This window comes from Adiantum capillus-veneris, chromosome 1, assembly GCF_014529385.1.
Source record: "Adiantum capillus-veneris isolate H3 chromosome 1, ASM1452938v2, whole genome shotgun sequence".
Taxonomy (NCBI): domain Eukaryota; kingdom Viridiplantae; phylum Streptophyta; class Polypodiopsida; order Polypodiales; family Pteridaceae; genus Adiantum; species Adiantum capillus-veneris.
In genome coordinates, this window is record NC_140931.1 from 76,692,950 (window position 1) to 76,713,789 (window position 20,840).

The window sequence follows — 20,840 nt, forward strand, 5'->3', positions numbered from 1 at the left end:
TCCTCATCTGGAATGTCAATTGGTGGAGCCTGGTCAAATCGAAGAAAATAAGGTTTAAGTCGCCAACCATTTACCCTGGTTTTATGAAGTTTTCCATCAGCCTCCATAAGCAGGTAGCTTCCATTGGCATACTTTTTCCTGATGATGAAAGAGCCTTCCCATCGGAGCAGGAGTTTCTTATCTTTGCACGTGTCGAAGCGATTGTCGTAGCGGAGCACCAACATTCCTTTCTTCAATTCTTTTTTCCGGAGATGCTCGTTAAAGCTAAGCTGTCTATGCTCTGCTTGTGCTGCATAATAATTTATTGCTTCTTCTCTGTCCAGCTACAGTCTTTCCAAGTTGATGATGTGATCTCTCAAATGCATGTTGGGTTGTTGAAGCTGGCTTGCCATTACTCTGAGACTTTGTAGTTGCACTTCAATGGGCAAGATTGCTTCCTTACCAAATCCTAGATGATACGGTGTGAATCCCACGGATGTACGAAATGAAGTTCTGTAGGCCCATAAAGCTGGTAGTAGATACTTATCCCAGTCTCCAGGATGATTGTTTACCTGCTTGGTAATAATTTTAGAAACCATTCCATTTACCTTTTCAACTAGGCCATTATATTGAGGGTAATATGGTGAAGAGTGCCTCCTTGTAATGCCCAGTTTTTGCATTAATTCTCCTACCAAGTCTACTCTGAAACTTGGCCCTCTATCAGAGATGATCTCTAAAGGTGTGCCAAACCTACACCATATGTGCTCGTAGATAAATTTAGCTACCTCTACTGCTGTGATTCTAGTGGTGGCTGTAGCCTCTGGCCATCTAGTCATGTAGTCGACCCCCATGATAATGTAGAATTTTCTTGAGTTGGCCCTATGTAATGGCCCAATGGCATCGATACCCCATTTTTCAAATGGGCCATATGAGAGAATAGGTGTCTGTGGTTCAGGCATAAGTGATCTAGTGCGGACCTTTTGACACAACTTATATGTTTTGCACCAGTGGTGTACATCACGGTTGAGGCTAGGCCATATGAAGCTTGCTTGCAAGATTTTCCTACTTGTTATGTCTAGGGCAAAGTGACCACCACAAACCCTGTCGCGACAGCTAGCAATTACTCCCGTGATTTCCTGAGAGAGAGGGACCTTCCTGAGTATTTGGTCCTTACCCTTACAGTACAAACCGTCATTGATGAGTTGATACCTTGTGGCCTTCCGCGTCAACCATTGCTTTTGTCCCTTTGTTAAATCTAATGGGCATTCTCCTGTTTCCAAAAAAGCATGATGTCAGGCAAGGCATCACTGCCTTGAAATAGAGGGAGCTTTAGCTTTATTGCTCCAACCACCACTTCCTGTAGTCTTTCACTTGCTAGGGCATCTGCTTCTTGGTTTTGAGCCCTTGGGATATGGTGTATTTGAACTTCTTCAAACTTACCCAACAAGGTTTTTACACCACTTAAGTGAGTCCTTAAACTAGGATTCTTGCATGTCCATGCTCCATTTACTTGCCTTACCAGAAGTAGAGCATCCCCAAATACATTAAGGCGTTGTACACCTTGCGAGACGCACAATTGTAGACCCTTGGTTAGTGCTACATACTCAGCTTCATTGTTAGAATGTGAATCTAACAATTGGCCCAACAAAAATACCTTTGTCCCTTTGTCATCAAAGACCACTATGCCTGCAGCTGCTTTGTCAGACACTCGCTTGTAGGCTCCATCAAAGTAGAGAGAGTATGCTCCTTCTACAATGAGATGGTAATGGAGGTAATCGGACTTCTCCTCCCTTAGATTGCTTCTCCTTCCCTTCAAAGACTTGGTAGGTCATGAGTCCCCCCAAACTTGCCCTTGTCGTGCTTTCTACCTGTACCGTGTAGTCAAACTCTTGCAGACAAACTAGCCATTTAGTAATTCTAGCAGACACATCCATGTGTTGTACAACATAGGGAAATATTTCATCCGTGGTTAGAATCACAAATTGCTTAGGCAGCAAATATGACCTAAACTTTGTAGTTGCAAATCTAAGAGCTAGGACTAAGTGTTCCACATGGGTGAAACCTTTCTCTCCTGCTATCATCATTCGACTAGAGAAGTAGATTGGCCTCATGAAAGATGTCGTCATATCCTTTTGGATTAGCACAGCCCCCAATGAGTCATCACCAACACTTGAGGTGACATAGAATTTTTCATCCCACTTAGGTGGTGAGATAGTTGGTAGAGTGGCTAAGACCTCCTTTACCTTGTTGTAATGATGTTCGCTTTCCTCGTCCCAAGTGAAAGTTGATCTTTGAGTGAGTTGTTGCAGTGGTAGAACAAGTTGTGATAGTAGATGTATGAATCTACTTAAGTACCTCACCTTCTGTAGAAAAGAGACCAGTTGACGTGCGGTCGTTGGTGAAGGTAGGGCTATGAGTGCGGACACCTTACTTGGGTCGGCGTTGATACCTTTTGCTGAAATTTCATGGCCTAGTAGAATGACTTTACTCTCCCCAATGTGGCATTTATCCACATTTAATTGCCCACCTAGGCTCTGCAACCTGGCCAAACCTTCAGTTACCTTTTCTAAATGTGAATACGGGAGCTATATATACAAAAATCATCAATGAACACTCTTATGGATGTTCCAAAGAACGGTTGAAAAACATATGTGACATATCTTTGGAATGTGGCGGGTGCATTTGTGAGACCAAATGGCATAACCCTGTATGCAAAACAACCCCATGGCGTGATAAAAGTGGTTTTTAGCTGATCTTCCAAGGCTATGCGTATTTGAAAGTATCCTGAATAACCATCACAGATGGTATAGCATTCAAAACCCGCTACTTCATTCAGAATTTCATCCAAGAAAGGGAGAGGAAAGTGGTCTCTCTTTGTAGCTGCATTTAGTGGTTTATAGTCAACACAGACCCTCCACTTACCATTCTTTTTAGGCGTCACCACTACGGGTGACACCCATTCTGAGTTTTCTACAGGATAGATGAATCCCGCCTCCAGCAGTTTCCTTACCTCGGCCAAGAGTGCCTTTTCTTGTATGACCCCCAGTCGTCGTAGCTTTTGCACAACTGGTTTTACCCCTTCCTTCATCTTAATACGATGTTCCACCACTGTAATGCCTGTGATTCTTTCATAGTTGTCAATGAACAGGTTAGGAAATCCCATCAACATTTGCAAAAAACTATCTTTCTCCTCAAGTGTTAATTCCGTAGACAACATACCCTTCAACATACTTCCTCCTAGGCCAGGTGATGGATCACCAGTTGTGCTTACCCTTTGTGGATCCTTCATAACGATACCCATCACATCAATGGAACTATCACTTTCGTCGGTGGATGTGGTCCGTAGACAACATACCCTTCAACATACTTCCTCCTAGGCCAGGTGATTTTCTCTCCTCTTCATTGGGTTGCCCTTTTGGTGATGGATCACCAGTTGTGCTTACCCTTTGTGGATTCTTCATAACGATACCCATCACATCAATGGAACTATCACTTTCGTCGGTGGATGTGGTCTCCTCCTCAGAACTGGAAGATTCGCTAGTGGTTTCATATGCCGATGTTTCCAGATTCATTTGCTTCTGCTTGCCAATCCTCATGTCGTAGTAGATTGTCTCCCCTTTCTTACTGGTCATGCGTAGAAGGCCAATACCCCAGTCTTGTTTTGCCTTCATGGCCATCAACCATGGCCTTCCCAAAATTAGTGGATAGCCCTCCCCCTTAGTAGGCATTACAAAAACATCTACCTCTACCTCAGTGTTGAAAGCTTTGATTTTCACGGCACTTACCACACCCACACACTTTACTTTTGCGTTGTTTGCCATCTTTGCCTTGCATTGAGAAGGCCTGTCAACCTCGAGCCCTAATCGAAGCATCATAGCTTCGCTCATTACACAGATTTGTGCACCTCCATCAATGTAGGTGTTTCCAACCCTCTTTCCTTTTATGTTTACGTCGATAATTGGAAGGATGTCATCCATGTTGCATCCCGAAATTGCTTCGGCTACCTTTGTTTTGGAGCGTCTTGTACTTACCATTTTAGACCATTGTCGCCTTACTTTAGGTACAAGATGTAGCAGTTGTGGCCATGTAATCTTCAGTCCTTGCTCTGCCACATCCAATGTTAGATCATAGGACTTAGAACTTTCCCCTAGCTGGAAGTCGGTGATGCCCAATTTCCGTCGTGGCCTGGATGGCCTCTTGCTAGTTTCTCCTCTCATGCTTCTCTCATCATCTAATTGTGTAGCCTTCTCCCTCCTAGCTCTTTTCACAGTCATGGCTTCAAGGGGTTCTAAAAAGGTTACCTTCTCCTTACCCTTGTCCCTCTCCTTTGCTCTGGGTGGATCCACTACTATGGATTTTCCTTTCTCTTCTAGCCTTATGATGTTTACAGGGCGATCAGGTGGTGGGGCTGGTGGAAGAGGTGGAATGGATGCTTGTAGTGGTGTCTGGGGTGGACGTAGAATTTGTGTTGGTGGGGCTGGTGCTCGAGGTGGGGGTGTTCTTTCTCTAGGGGGTGACAATTTGTTCCTCCTACCTCCTCTATTATAGTTTTGTCGTGGTTTGGGACAATAGTACATACCGTGACCGTCTTCTCCGCAGTTGTAGCAATGATACTCCTTGTTTTGTCGTCATGCTCTTCCAGGGTCTTGATTACTTTCTTGACTCCTCCCTTGCTGTATTAAGTGGACAGAAAAATTCTGCAGTTGGTCAGTAATATGGGCCAACATATCTTGTTGGTCATCTCTTACCCCAAGAGTCGGTGGTGGTGGTGGAATGGTGGTTGTCGTAGTTACTGGTCGACGTGATGTTGCTGTTTTTGTTGACTCGGTTTCTTTGGCTTTCATTCGCAGCTTCTTGTCCTTAAGGCGAGCAATCTCAACGGCTAACTCGTACGTAGCCGGGAATCTACCTTTCACCTTCTCCTTGAGAAGCGGCCATAAGCCATGCGTGAACCGATCTTTTTTTAGGAAATCGGGTGCAGCTTCCCCCCTTGCCAGTGACTCAACCCACCGTTCCCACAAATCCACAAATTTGGACTCATAGGTGGCATGTTCTAAAAGACCCTCCTGCTTCAAGTCTCTCAACTTGTCCCACAACTTTTCTGAAGTGGTACCTCCCCCAAAGCGCCTCTTAAAAGAGGTTTTTAAGGGTTCCTAGTCATCCTTGGTTGCTTGTGGAAGTGCATTGTACCATGATCTAGCTTCTAACTTCATGAGATGCTTAAAGATTCTAACCCGGGATTCATCCGTATCTTTGTTGCTTACTACACATGCTACTTCAAAGTCATCTAGGAAGTCTGTTACCAAATCCTCCCTCTTCTTTCCTTTAAATGTTGGAAATGCTACACTTGCCATGATTACTGAGAGAGAGCTAGAAAGACACACTGCTTAACTTGCAAAAGTTTTTTTCTTCTTTACAAGGAGGCGTGTACACCCTCTTATACTAGGACATAGATTAAAACTTCAAACGGTACATTGCCTTGTACCAAAGGTAAGACAAATGGTTGATCTGATGCAAGAACCTCAAAAAACCGCTCCCCACCTAGCATGGTGTCAATGATGTGCTCATAGTGAGCCTTCAAGTCCAGTATTACCTTGATTGAGCGTACACGTGTTGGTATGTGTGATTTGTCTCGAGGTAGGTTGTACTGATTCATGTGAAGCTTATAGGTGCTTAGTCACTGTCCAAGCTTGTGGGAGAGGGTGGTGTTCTTTCCTGAAACAAACTTAGTAGATCCCTAGTTTCTATAGTGAGAGTGTGAGCCAATGATTCCGTTATCTGTGCTGCAGCATCATGTGCGACTTGAAAACTGACTGTGATAATTACCTCGGTGACTTGAGTTACCCGATTCTCAAAGTAGAATAGTGTTAATTCTGTATTGTGCAGAGCTCCTTCCATTTTGTTGTTGTGGGTTGGTTGTAGATTGTGTACATGGTTTCGACCTTCTCCTTCTTCTTCTTGGCACTTGGGCTATGTATATTCACTGGGTTTGGTGTGTTGGTTGACTCTCCCACTGCAAATCGATTACCGTTACGCCTGCCACTCGAGCTTCGTGGAGATGCGGAGTTCGTCTAGTTGTGCTTGGAGCTCTTCTTCTTCTGTCGTCCAGTTAGCAAATCCTGCTAGCCATTCATCCATTCACAATAGTTTAGGGGTTTCAGTCTTGTAAACTGAAGGGTTTCATGAAAAGATCCTCAGTGGGGGCACCAAATGATGGGAGCAAAGAGAACCCCGAACCCCGACGGCCTCTAAAACACCGGGGACCGAATGGCGTGCCTCGAGCCTGTCATGGTAAAGCAAACAGGGGGCACCACCTAGCTTCAGCGACTAGGACGCAAACAACACACCACCATAACAAAGTTTTCATCCAAGAGAGATGGATGCTTGGGAGTAATGATGAAGAGGAAAGGGAATGAGATCAAGTGAGAGAGAGAGAGAGAGAGAGAGAGAGAGAGAGAGAGAGAGAGAGAGAGAGAGAGAGAGAGAGAGAGAAAGGGAGGGGGTATAGCGGCTTAGTACTTAGGCACCACAAAAGGATGGCGAATCCGCACACCCTTCACACATACACAAGCTCACTCCAAACACAAGAGTAGGTGGCGATTCCGCACACCTCACATGGGCAAAACATTGCAAGAAAACATACTCACAAAACCTCAAGCTTTATTTAGAGAATAGGGCGATGAAATGGGGAGCATAGGGTAGGGGAATGAGAAGGGAGAGAGTGGTAGAGCACATGGCGGATAGGTGAGAGTTGATGGCGAAGACTCGCACAAGGGTTATGGCCATCATCCTTAATTTAGTTGCCCTTCATCTTCCATAGCCCAAGGTTGTAGAGGTCATGCTCAAGACGAGCATGGTGATTGCGGTGATGGTGATGGTGTGGGTGTGGGTGTGTGTGTGTGTGTGTGCACTAGGCACACACAATGCATATAGTGTACTCTTTGGTGATGTTGTGTGTATGCTTAGTGTGATGGTGACCCCTCTTTATATAGGGGAGGAGGGGGGAGAAATTCTAGAATTTAGAAATGAAGAAATCATTATCTACATAGGCCATGTGATTGTGGGCCCCACTTGTCTGGCTGTGTGTATATGTGCCAGAACAGCAGTCTCATGAGAGAGAGACTAAGAGAGAGAGATGGGTTGATGAAAAAAAGTGAGAGGTGACATGGAGAATAAAGTAATTACAAGAGGGGAGAGAGGAGAGTGTGTTCATAGGTGAATCTGTGTGCAGATGTGTGTGAACACAAGAAAAATCAGGTAACCACCGGGTGGGGATGGGTCTGTGGGCACCTTTTTCAATGAAACTGAGTGTGTGTGAGTGTGGGGGAGGTTATTTAGCTACAAGACAAGAGACATGGCGCCCTTTAGAGAGAGAGGGGGATATTTGGGTCATGGGATATGATAGGAGAGAGAAAGGGGGGGGGTGGGGTATACTATTTTGGAAGATAGGGTAAGTTGCATGTGAGTTAAGGTGCATTATTGGTGAGTTAGAATGCATTATTGGTGATAGGTGGGGTAGCTTGAGGGGAGAGAGAAAGGAGAAAGGACAAGGGGAAGAGAGAGGGGTTGACCTTTTGAGTGGAGGAGAGGAAAAGGGACAAACGGCGGGACAGTAGTGAAGAAAAAGGAGGCAAGGTGGGGATGGGCTACCCCGTAGGCATGAGGTGGCCTATTTTACTTTTCTCATATATTTACGTAATCATACTTTATTTTTTTTCTTACTTTTTCCAATGCCTTTTATCACTCCCTCCCTAAGAGGGGGTTTTCATGGGGTGGGGACGAGAGAAGAGGGGTATGGGAGCTTGGCTTGAGGAGGTGCTGCCGACAGACATAGTCTTCGGAAGAGGAGCTAGGAGGGAAGGTGCTGCCCGTTTCTCGTCTCAAGGAGGCCCTTGCATCAAAATTTTGATAGGAATTCAGCCGTAGCCTCGGTAATTTTCGATTTAATTCATGCTTGTTGTAATTCCCTCTCTAATATCCTCTCAATTTCGCATCTAGTACGCATAATCATAGTCAAAATACTCATTAGATACTCTCTAACTTTCCGTATCCATGATCTATTGCATAAATATTAATCTAATTAGTAATCATGTAAGAAATTAGTCACTCTTAATCATAGTTTAATGCATGTTTAAGGAATCATCCACTAGTCACCCCGGTGTGATTAAAAATCAAGTCAGCCTTGAGGTGGGAATGGTCCATTGCATTCTATTACTCCATAATGTGTAAATAATTAAATTAGGATCAATTGCTCATGGATTAGTATTTAATTAGGGGAAATTAATCCATCATTAATCATTAGGAGGGGAGAAATCCTCTCATCTATGCATACAGTAAATCTGCAATTCTCTACTTGCATTAGGAAGTGATTAAGCACGTCTATTTCTGTTGGAATTAGGGTTGCAGAGAAACACACACAGCTTGGAGAAGACGAACGAAGCTCAAGGCACACAATAGAGAGTGTGTTACTTAGTGTGCAATGGAAAGATAGATAGCCCTAGAGTGATGGGCGTATATACAATGCACGGGGGAAAAAACCTCCTAAAGAGGGAAAAAATGCCCCGGCGGTCCTAGTGTGTTCACACACATCACTACCACATGTATATGGTAACAAATCCCCCTTGGAGTGATGCGGTGAACGAGAGCTGGCACATGAGTAAAGGGAAGTGCCATGCCCTGAGGACAGGATCAGTCCACAAAGGGGAGTAAGCCCAAAGCTTTGCGGAAAGCTTCAAGCTTCTCACGAGACAATGCCTTTGTGAAAAGATCTGCAAGGTTGTCCTGTGTTGGCACATAAGCCAAGCTGATCTCTCCTGCTGAGAGCCTCTCCCTGACATAGTGGTAATGCACCTCAATGTGCTTTGTGCGAGCATGAAAAACTGGGTTCCTCGCAACTGCCAATGCGCTCTGACTGTCAGTGTAGATAGTGTTGGCAGTGTCCTATCCAACACCCAAGTCAGCCATAAGGCGTCTGAGCCATACACACTCAACCGTAGCTGTGAAGACTGCCCTGTACTCAGCCTCACAACTCGAAGTGGCCACAGTAGGTTGCTTCTTGCTCAACCATGATATACATGAACTGCCAAGCATGAAACAAAAACCACTTGTGGACACTCGCGTGTCAAAACAACCAGCCCAATCTGAGTCCGAAAAAGCATGTAAGTTTGGCGGCAATGATCCCCCCTTGGGATAAAACAAGCCAAGATGTAAAGTGCCACTAAGGTAGCGGAAAATCCTCTTGACAGCCTGCCAATGCTTAGACCCTGGGCTATGCATAAATCTGCTGACCTGCGAGACTGCAAACTGAATATCTGGCCTCGTGTTGCATACATAAATGAGGCAGCCAACAGCAGTTTGGTAAAGAGTGACATCAGCAGGATCGCCAGCATCATGTAGACTCAACTTCAAACCTGTTTCCATGGGAGTGGCAATAGGTTTGCAATCCTCAAGTCCAAACTTACATAGCAATGTCTCTATGTAACTTTTCTGACACAAGGCAATACCACCATCACACTGCTTAAACTGTATACCCAAGTAATGATGCAACAGCCCCAAATCTTTCATCTTGAAAGTAGCATTCAAATCAGCCTCCTTAAATTCAGCAATATGTCTCTCATTTGGTCCAGTGATCAGCAAATCATCAACATAAAGAACCACAATGAGAAATACATCATCCTCACGCTTTACATACAATGTGCTTTCTGTTGGACTGTTACGAAAGCCTCGTTTAACCAAATGAGTGTCAGCTTTCTCATACCAAGCACGAGGAGATTGCTTCAACCCATACAAAGCCTTCTTACATTTGCACACTTTGTCCTCTTGTCCTTTTATGACAAAACCGCGAGGCTGCGTTACATAAACTTCCTCAAATATGTCACCATTCAAGAAAGCAGTAACAATGTCTGATTGATGTACATCCCAACCAAAATGAGCTGCCAATGCACATAGAAAACGCACAGTAGTCATACGACAAGTGGGAGCAAAAGTCTCTTCATAATCTATGCCTTTTTGTTGTGCATAACCCTTTGCAACAAGTCGAGCCTTATGGCGATCGATCTCACCATCCGGCTTGCGTTTCAACTTGTAAACCCACTTTGTACCAATGGCCTTTTTGCCAGGAGGCAAATCACATAAAGTCCATGTGTCATTCTCTATAAGTGCATCATATTCTGATTTCATGGCAGCAATCCAATTTTCTGAATTCTGTGCTTCATCAAAAGCCTGAACAAGTACGACTAGATAAAGGTGCATCCAATTTACTGTCACGCAAAGTGTGCACCAGCCATTTTGGCATACCTCTAGCCTGCTCATTTTCAGCCCTTTCCTCATCAAGTACATCATGTACATCTGCATCAGTAATAGGCTGTTCTAAAACATTTTCAGAAACCCCCATAGGCTGTACATTTGCCTCATTGGAACTTACATTCGTATTTCCACCACTGAAAAGAGGCAACAAAGTGTCATAAATGTCCTGTGAGCTTACATTACTGTCTCTAGTACATGATAGCAAGGGCTGAACAGAGTCTTCCACAAACACTACATCCCGTGAAACCAGAATACGTTTTGTTTGCGGATGATACAACCTGTAACCTTTGCTTTCAGCACTATAACCAACAAAAATACATTTGAAAGCCTTATCATCCAATTTTCTGTGCTGCACTTGTGGCACCAAAGCATATGCCAAACAGCCAAAAACACGCATGTGCTCAATAGAAGGTTTTCTATCATGCCATGCTTCATATGGAGTAATAGACTGCAAAGCTTTCGTAGGACACCTGTTAAGTACATAAGTGGCACACATGATGGCCTCAAGTCAAAAGGAATGCGGCAAAGCTTGACTTTTGACCATACATCGTGCCATTTCCGTTAGTGACCTGTTTTTCCTCTCAGCAACACCATTTTGCTGAGGTGTATAAGGCACTGTACATTGGTGTTTTATCCCACGACTAGCCAGAAATGCATTAAATTCATGAGACATATACTCCCCCCCTCGATCGGAACGGAGGGTGCCCATAGAACATTTTGAGACATTTTCAGCCATAGCCAAAAATTGTTTGAAGCACATAAAAACTTCGGACTTCGCTTTAAGCGGAAATACTCATGCATGCCTGGAGTAATCATCAATGAAAGTCACGAAGTACAGGTAATTGCCCAAGGACGGAGTTTGCATGGGCCCACAAACATCACTATGCACAAGCTGCAACCTGCATGTGGCCCTAACTGAACCATCCTTTGGAAACTTAGAACGCTGCATTTTACCCAGAATACAGCCTTCACAAACATGTTTGACAGGTGCTTCAAGAGGCGGCAAAGAGGCAACCATATCAGATTTCTGCAAACGCAGCAAACTGGCAAAATTCAGATGACCAAAACGTGCATGCCAAAGTTTTGCATCTGAAATAGCCCTTGAATCTGCAACAGCATTCGCAAAATTTTGTCCACACTTGTCATACAAAGTGAGCTTATACAGCCCACGGCACAAAAGCCCAGATGCAACAATTTCATCACCAAAACTGAGATCATGAACTGTACATCTGTCATCCACAAATTTGACTTCAAGTCCAAGTCTAGCAAGTGCGGATACAGACAAGAGATTCTTCTTGATCCCAGGTACATAAAGTGCATCAACAAGTGTGAAGGAACTGCCATTAGCAGCAGTGAGCACAATCTTTCCAACTCCCTGAACTGGATAAGAGGCGTTGTTGGCACAAGTGACTGAATTCCCATGAGGGACAGACTCGAGAGAGGTAAACAATTCACGATGTGAGGTAATGTGCTTTGTAGCACCACTGTCGAAATACCACACATGTGAATCTGCAGCAACTGACAAGCATGCATCATGGACAGCAGGATTGTAAGTGCACTCTGCGCTAAAAGCCCATTCTGCATCAACATCAGCATCACAATCTCCTTTCACAGAAGACTCAACAATGGCTGCATTTGTAGTGGAACCAGCATTTGCAGTGGAACCACCCTCTTTCTTCTTAGCCTCTTTGGCCTTCAACTTAGGACACGACTTGATCAAGTGATCATTGGCTTTACAATAATGGCAACGCATCTTCTTTTTGCCCTTATCACCAGAATTGCCAGACGAAGTGCTGCCAGTAGAAGCATTAGGAACAGAATTTTTGCCACTCACAGCAGAACCATAAGAAGTGGCTGCATTACTGTTACCACCCTTTCTTTGAGAAGCAATAAAAGCCTGTTCAATTGCACGCTGCCTAGTCCTGTTTTTTCTAGAAAGTGACTCTTGCAACAACAATGTGCATAATGCATCAAACTTGACAACTTCAGGATTTCCTTGGGTCATGAGTCTCCAAGTACTAGCAAAAGTCTGGTAGGAATCTGGTAAGGCATCAAGAACAGTCTGCACAAGGGAACTGTCCGAAATGACTTTACCTGCAGAAATGAGTTGCTCATTGATATCCTTGACACTAGCAAGGAAAGTGTCCATATCATCTTCCTCATGCATAATCTTCGACTCTAGCTCTTTACGCAGCAAAGCAATTTTAGCCTCATTGCGGCTTGCATAAAGACCTGCTAGAATATCCCAAGCCTGTTTTGCAGATTTTGCTGAACGGATGTGAGGAATAATGGTGCGCTTCACAGACAACGCAATCAATGCATGAGCCTGTGCATCCTTAACATCCCAACGAGCTTGTTCTGCCATAGGCAAAACAACTCTAACAGCTGCAATCCTTCCAGCATCCTCAACATCGCCTACATCTTCAGAACCAGGACGTACATCAATGCCCTACACAATGTTCCAGACACCTTTTGACACAAGAACATGTTGCATCATATAAGCCCACATAGGGTAGTTGTCCCCATCCAACCTGTCCTCAGCAGCAAACATCTTGAACACATCTGTGTTGTTGTTGTCAGCCATGGTAAATGCTGCACCTGATGTGAAAACTGTCCGAAAATAGGAGAAATGGAGCGGGAACAACTTGTGCTATATAGCACAAACCGTAGAAGACTATAAGGCACCTGTTATGCAGAAAACGGCACTGACAGAAAATCTGCACAAAATGACGAAATAGCCTCTGCAGTACTGCCTGTAGTGGAAACGGAGGCCGAAATGAGCCCAAATCAAAATTCTGAGCTGCGAACGCTCGCCAAAGCTCACTGAAATCGGAGAAAGTGAGCAGGTGTGTGGTGGAGCAGCTGGCGACTAAGCCCGGGAGGACGTGACCTGCTCTGATACCAATTGTTGGAATTAGGGTTGCAGAGAAACACACACAGCTTGGAGAAGACGAAGGAATCTCAAGGCACACAATAGAGAGTGTGTTACTTAGTGTGCAATGGAAAGATAGATAGCCCTAGAGTGATGGGCGTATATACAATGCACGGGGGAAAAAACCTCCTAAAGAGGGAAAAAATGCCCCGGCGGTCCTAGTGTGTTCACACACATCACTACCACATATATATGGTAACAATTTCATCTCTAGTAGATCTGATTAAGTAAAAATCTGAATTTCATAGTTATCTAGGTCAAGTAATTAACCTTAGGGCCTATTCCCATAGAACAAATATGGTGCTATCGGGATTCTCTATGTCTTGAAGTAAGTCTAACCTCTCGTACAAGGGATTTGCTTATTGAAACTAATCCGTTGTCAGGAGTTTTTTGGAGCAAGGGATTGCGCATATGTACATACACATGCATGGTGCATCGAATAAAGGTTTTCCCATTTTCCTTAGCTAGGTGGTTACGTGGGGCCCACATGTGTACAGGTAGGACAGGGTGTACATAGTGCATCGATTTTCACTATTACCAGTATCACTATGTTTTTTTTACAATAAGGAGGAGTTGGTAGCGCGTAAAACTTCTCGAGGAAGCTATCCGCTGGCCGACGACATGAGGTAAGCAGGTACGTCAGATGGCATCGAGTGGCGTCAGGAGGTCGAACGGGGTCAATACTTGCACGCGGAGAAGTATGGACACGACGTGGGTGTTTTCTTGTGATACTTATGCAGAAAGGTCATCATGAGGAACACTTTTTGGGGCCACTTCACGTGGTTGCAGGATGCATTATTTGGAAAAACTGAGTGCCAGGTGTGCGGATGATGCAAAAAGGTGACAACTATGCACTGCGAGGTCAGTTTTTGGCCTGTTTGGGGTCCGTTTGAGGTCATCTAAAAGGCCACGGGTGCCCAACTAATAAATCTAAGTGTGGGAACTGAAAAACGAGAGAGAAGACCAGAAAAAACGTGGAGAAGAGAGGAGGAACAGCCGCAAGCGTGTTTTGCTGTTTTTGGAGCATTTTTTGGTCCTAAACTGCTCATCCGAGGTCGGATTTGAGCACTGTGACATTGTAGGGTGGGGTTTTTGGGCATTCTGGACGCAATGGAGCTATCCATTTTGCGAAATTCCTCACATATTTTCTGTTGTTTTTCTATGTAATCTTCTCAAGTGAGTGAAGCCTCTGCTTAACTTTGTGGTTGTATCTGGTGTATTTCCTCAATACTATGTAAACTATTTGCCCCATTGGTGTTGGGCTGAGCTTCATTGAGTTTAGACACAGCAATTTGCCTCCTTTGAGCTGAATTGAGAGTGTGTGTGTGAGTGTGTATGTGTGAGTGTTGAGTGGGCAAGTGGGAAATCTCTCTCTTCTCACTCCGTCAGTGTGGTTCCTGTCTCGGCCAGGCTGGTTGTGTAAGCCGAGTGGTTCCCCATAATGTGTGTGTGTATCATCTTAAGAGTGTGTGTCGGGTCGTTATAGAGGCGCTGTGTGTGTTTTCATCCCGCTCACATTCTTTTGGCGCCCCCACGGAGGATCTTCTTCGAGTACCTTCTGCTTCGAGCTTCGAGCTTCGAGCTTCGAGATTGGGGATTACAGGTTACAGCTTATAGGTTACAGGTTACAGGTTATAGGGATAGGTACAGGTAGAGGTGATTCACACAGGTACAGGTAGCTGGAGTACAGTGATATACTAGCAGTGATGTCACTTGTAGTTGTTGTGGGTATGCATCACTTGGCGCCTATTTGAGTGCATTGTCTACTGGATTGTATGTTACTTGTGGAAACTGCCATTGTACGCATTTGTGGAGCCATACTTGGTTGTATTTGGCAGTCCCAACCATTTCTAAGACTTGGTCTGGAAGATAGTCATTTCTGAGACTTGACTATACGCGATTTGCATTAGCCTTCGTGTGAGGGTCGATAGCGTGAGGTTTTTATTGAGCTGGGTGATTCTCAAATGTGGAGATCCTTTCGGTGATACAGGTAGCTGGAGCACCCTTTTTGTGACCTCGCCATAGGCTATGTACTAGTGAGTCCTACTTGATTCTCGGGTTCTATTGTTGACAATTTATGCATACATATACAGTCTACTGCTCTATTTCTGGGGAAACTCTACCAAAATTTTTCCAAGTTATGATGGCTGGTTTTTTGGTCTTTTGAGCCATTTATGGTGTTATGCTGCTGAAATTTTGGCAAAATCAAAGGTTAAGTCAGGTGTGCCTTCTTGGGAGCTTCATGGTTGGCTTTAATGGATGATCAAAATGGCCCTCAATTCACTCCATTTCATTTAACTCAAAGAATCCAGATAAATGTTCATGTGTCCAGGAAGATTTTTTTCCAGCAGCGCATAGTCTTTATGTTCGGGCCAAGAAGATTACGAGAGATCTTGGAATGTCCTTTGCTTGTTGTAATTCCGATGATCAACTATGAAAACTCATTTGATGTGCATGTGTTTGTCCTTATCTAAAGTTGAGCTCCATTGAAGTTTCTGGGGATTGGGTAGTCAAAAGTTTTGGGTTCTTGCACGTGTGTTCAAAGGGGTTCTCAAAGCATTGAAACTTGGGTAGCCGTGGCTTTCTCTTATCCGGAGTTTCATGGAAGAAGTGATGAAGATGTGGAAGACTTTCTGGAAAAGATGGAGGTTGCCTGCATTAGCAACCAAATTCATGACCCTGCGCAGATGTTACGTGTTCTCCAAATTTATTTGAAGAGTGATGCATGAGTTTGGTCCAAAGCATTTGAAGAGGAGTTGCGTGTAGCGGATCCACCTGTAAGATTGAGTTGGGACAATCTACGACATGGGTTGGAAGTGGAGTTTGTGAAGATAGAAGATCCTGACAAAGTGTGGCAAGAAGTACAGGCTTTGGTGAAAAAGGAAGGTGAGCCAGTAGATGCGTACATACGTAAGTTTTCATTGGCATGGGAGTGAATGTGCAAGGCCTTAGCACCACAGGTACCCCCGCCTGACATGATGAAGAAGGACAGGTTCTTGGCTGGTCTTTGGGAGAATATACGCTGGAGAGTGGAGCTAAAGAAGCCTAGGACATATGGAGATGCACTAGAGGTAGCAAGGAACAAAGAGTGGAAGTTGAGGAAAATGAGCCAGTTAGGGGTGGAGTCTTTGCCCATGAGGTCTGAATTTCAGCCTATAGAGTCTTTACAAGGTCGCATGTCAGGGGTTCATCACGAACCAGTGGTTCCTGTTACTACTCAAGTTATGCCAGCAGTGGTCACTACAGCAGTGTAAGATGATGGGCTAAGGCAAGACATGAGGCAAATGGTAGATTTGATGAAGAATCTCAGCCTAAACATGCTAGGTCAAGTGGGAAATAATCGAGGTCGAGGGAGGTTTGCAAATCAGCCAGCAGGTGAAGAAAGGCCTAGGAATGGTGTTGGACAAAGCAATGGTAGGTTTTGGAGGCAGACGCCCACATGTTATAATTATGGAGAGTTGGGTCACATCAGCCCGCAATGTGATAAGCCACCAAGGATGGGGGGAGACATGTATCCATTGCCAAGACAGGTGCTAACTAGGTCAAATGATTATGGCATCGAAATTAAGGGAGACGAAGGAACCAGTGGACTGACCCAGGAGGAAAAGGGAAAGACAAAAGTGCTAAGTGTAGTCACCTTGGAGAAGGCATCAAAGCTAGAGGATACATTAGTGATGCCTATTGGGAAGAGGACCACTGAGGATAAGGAAGGAAGAAGTGCCCCAGGTCCTAGTAAGAAGAAAGGAAAGAGCCATGAAGGCGAGGATGTCAAGGCCAAGAGGAAAAGGAGAGCTCGTCGAAAGTTTCATGTTTCAGATTTTCCACTAGGGGATGGGCAATTAAGCTATGACTTGAAGGAGGATCTGACGAGCAGGAAGGCAGATGTTACTTTTGGGCAGCTTATAGAGATGGTGCCTAAGCTAAAGCGACAGTGGAAGAGGATGGTTAACCCAATGGAGAAAGAGCCAGAGAGAGGTTCAGTAAAGGTGTTGGCAATGGATGATCTACCAGACATTTGTCCAATAGTAGATGTGTGGCATAAAAGGAAAATTTTGGGACAAGGTTATGTGGATGGCGGAGCCCAAATATGTGTCATAACACACTCATGCATTGAGAAGATGGGTCTCACAGTGGCTGGGGTGTCAGGTTTTCGGATCAGATTGGCAAACCATCAAAAAGTAAAATGCTTGGGTGTTGTAAAGAGCTTAGAAGTGGAGGCATATGATGCAAAGGCAGTGATTGATTTTCATGTGATGCCAGCAGGGTTGGGAGCATATCCTATTATACTGGGCAGACCATGGTTACGTGTAGTGGGAGCTGTTCAAGATTGGCGACATGGTACGATTAGCCTCTATGGAAAGACAGGTACCAAGAAGCTTTATAATATGGAAACAAGGAAACGATTAGAGGAGATTTATGAAGATGAGGATAAGTCTAGTGATGAAGACTCTTCCATGGTGACAGATGAGGACAGTGATAGCACTACCAACAGTGATGAGGATGCTGATGTTGCATTTCTTTTGATGGACAAAGAAATCCACGAGTTTGGTTTAGTTGCATTTGCGAATGAGGTTGAAGATGAAAGTGAAGGCCCTTATGAAGTGATTAAAGGGCTGATGCAAACCAAGGTTGAGTTGTCAAAGAAGCAGGACTTGATGACACAAATGATCAGTGGAGGCCTCTCAGCTATGGAGAAGGATATATATTTGCACATGCTGGCTAGTTTTCCTGATTTGTTCATTACTTCATATGAAGAGATCGGAGGGATCAAGGGCGAAGAGATGCATATAGAGCTGGAAGAAGGTGCTAAGACAGTGCGGCAAAGGCTAAGAAGGATGGGTCAAGAGCAAATGGAAGCCTTGCAAGAAGAGGTGGACAAGTTGTTGAAGGCAGGGTTCATAGTCCCTGTGGAGACCACAGAATGGGTGAGTCAAGTTGTAGTCAGTCCAAAGAAGGATGGGAAGTGGAGAATTTGTGTAGATTTTAAACCCTTAAACGCAGCCACTAAGAAGAACCCATATCCTCTTCCATTCATCGATCAGATCTTGGATTCAGTGGCAGGTTATGAGAGGTACAGTGTGTGTGATGGTTTTTTAGGCTATTTTCAATTGAAGATTGCTCTGAAAGACCGCACAAAGACCACTTTTATTACGCCGTGGGGCTGCTATTGCTACACAGTATTGCCATTTGGGTTGTCAAATGGACCTTCCTTCTGTCAAGAGAGAGCAAATTGGGTGTTGGAACCATTCATTGGTAGTTGTGTTAAAGCTTTTATGGATGACTTCAGTGTTTATAGCAGTAGGGCTGAACACCATGAGAAGTTGCAGATGGTATTGGCTCGATATGATGAATGTGGAGGACAACTAAATCCAAAGAAATGTCATCTAGCACAGCCAAGGGTGAAGTTATTGGGCCACATGGTGTTAGAAAATGGCATTAAGGCTGATCCAGACAAGGTTAAGTCTATTATTCTTCTTCCATCACCTACGAGTACGAAGCAATTGGAAACTTTTATACACAAAGTGAAGTACATGGCACAGTTTATTCCATTGTCTTCGCAGCTTCTTTATCCATTACAGCAAGTGGCAAAGCACAATCCATTGCAATGGGATGACAAGTGTGAAGAAGTGTTTCAAGAGGTGAAAGAGGTGTTAGGGGGGTTGTCAGCCATGCAGGCTCCTGATTGGGAGAAAGTGTTTTATGTAAATCCATCAGTAGGGGATGATGCCATTGGAGCCATGCTATTGCAAAAGGGGAAGGGCAGCCATTATATGAGGCCAGTGTATTGTGCAAGCAGAGTGAAGTTGGTAGCGGAGAGAAAGTTCTCGAAAGTAGAGCTAGTGATGGCCAGTGTAATATTTGCTTGTCGACGATTTCGTCATTACTTGCTACCACGGCCTTTTTTTTTCTTGACGAGTTATGCCTTTTTGCCACAGTTAATTAATGGTACTAACATGTCAAATGTGGTACAGAAATGGGTAATTGAGCTGCAAGAGTTTGAGTTCTCTTTTCTAGTGGAAGATAGTACAAGGGCTACCCTAGCTGATTTGTTGACCTACAAGGAGAATCCCCTTATTGTTAAGGAAGAGGTGGTGAGAAAGGTAGTTGAAGAAGTGCCACAGATCAGCAATGCACATGTGTTGTTCTTTGGTGGTTCATACAGAAAGAGCCATGATGCAGCTTCAGGGGGTATAGCACTTTATGATCCAGAGGGGAAGCTAGTATGCAAGAGAGGGTTCAAATTGGATGCTCATAGTAACAATGAGGCTGAATATGCTACTTTGGAAGTCGGAATACACATTTGTTTGAAGCATGGGGTTCGAAGGTTGAGCATAAAAGGTGATGCCTTGTTAGTGGTGAAGCAAGTGCTGGGTGTGTGGAAGAGCAAGAACACCTCATTGAAGGAAATGTGCTTCAGAATTAAAGGCTTGTTAAAAAATTTCGAAGCATGGATCATCAAACACATTGAACGTGCTCTAAATGGAGAGGCACATGAAGCAGCTCAAGGCATGATTGGGGAGCTATTTGTGTTGAGGACCACTTTACATGTTTATCATGGCTGAGAAAGTTTGGCTCAAGAAGAGGAGTTTTTGCTAACAGGAATCATTCCAAAGGAGATTCAAAAGTCTAAGAAGTATGGCTTTGTGCGTAGAGCATACAGGTACAAATTGATTGGTGATGTCTTATACATGAAAGGGGATGATCTCGTGTTGAGACGTGTACCTTGCGGGAGGAGCTTTACAGAGTGTTGGAAGAGAATCACGAAGGCGTATGTGGTGGCCATTTTGCTCTAAAGATCACCTTGCATAAGATTTTGCAAGAGGGGTATGTATGACCTAGTTTGCACAAGGATGTTCACCATTGGTGTAGGTCTTGCAATAGGTGTCAAGCATTTGGGAAGAGAGTGTTGAAGCCAGAGCTACGAAAAACCATTATGGCGTTTGATGTGTTTGAAAAGTGGGGGATTGATGCAATAGGCCCGTTACCTATCACAAGCAGGGGCAAAAGCTATATTTTGACTACAGTCGACTATCTCTCTAGATGGACAGAGGCTATAGCAGTAAAACAGATCACTGCAAAGGATGTGGCAAAATTTGTGTACGATGAAATATGTTGCAAGTTTGGGGTGCCATTAGAGCTACTTTCAGATAAGGGGCCTGGCTTTAGAGCTAAACTACTAGATTTTTTATGTGCAAAGATGAAGATTAGGCATCAACATACCACTCCTTATTACCCGCAGTGTAATGGCTTAAATGAAAGATTCAATGGTGAGTTGGTACAAATTCTTTCTAAAGTGACAGAGCAGCAAGGAAAGAATTGGGATTTGGAATTGCCTAGTGCATTATGGGCTTACCGTACTTCGGTGAAGATAGGTACAGGGTTTACTCCATTTCATTTGGTGTATGGAAAGGAAGCACTATTGCCTGTGGAGGTAGAGTTGCCTGCGGTCAAGATGTTAGAGAAGTTGCTTGGGCCGCCTAGTGATGCATTCAAAGAGAGGCTCTTGCAGTTACAAGAGGTCCAATTGGATAGGATGAGCGCATTAGAGCATTATGGGCAGATGCAGGATAAGGCTTTAGCAAAGATAAATGAAAAGGTCAAAAGTAAGGGTATCAAGAAACAT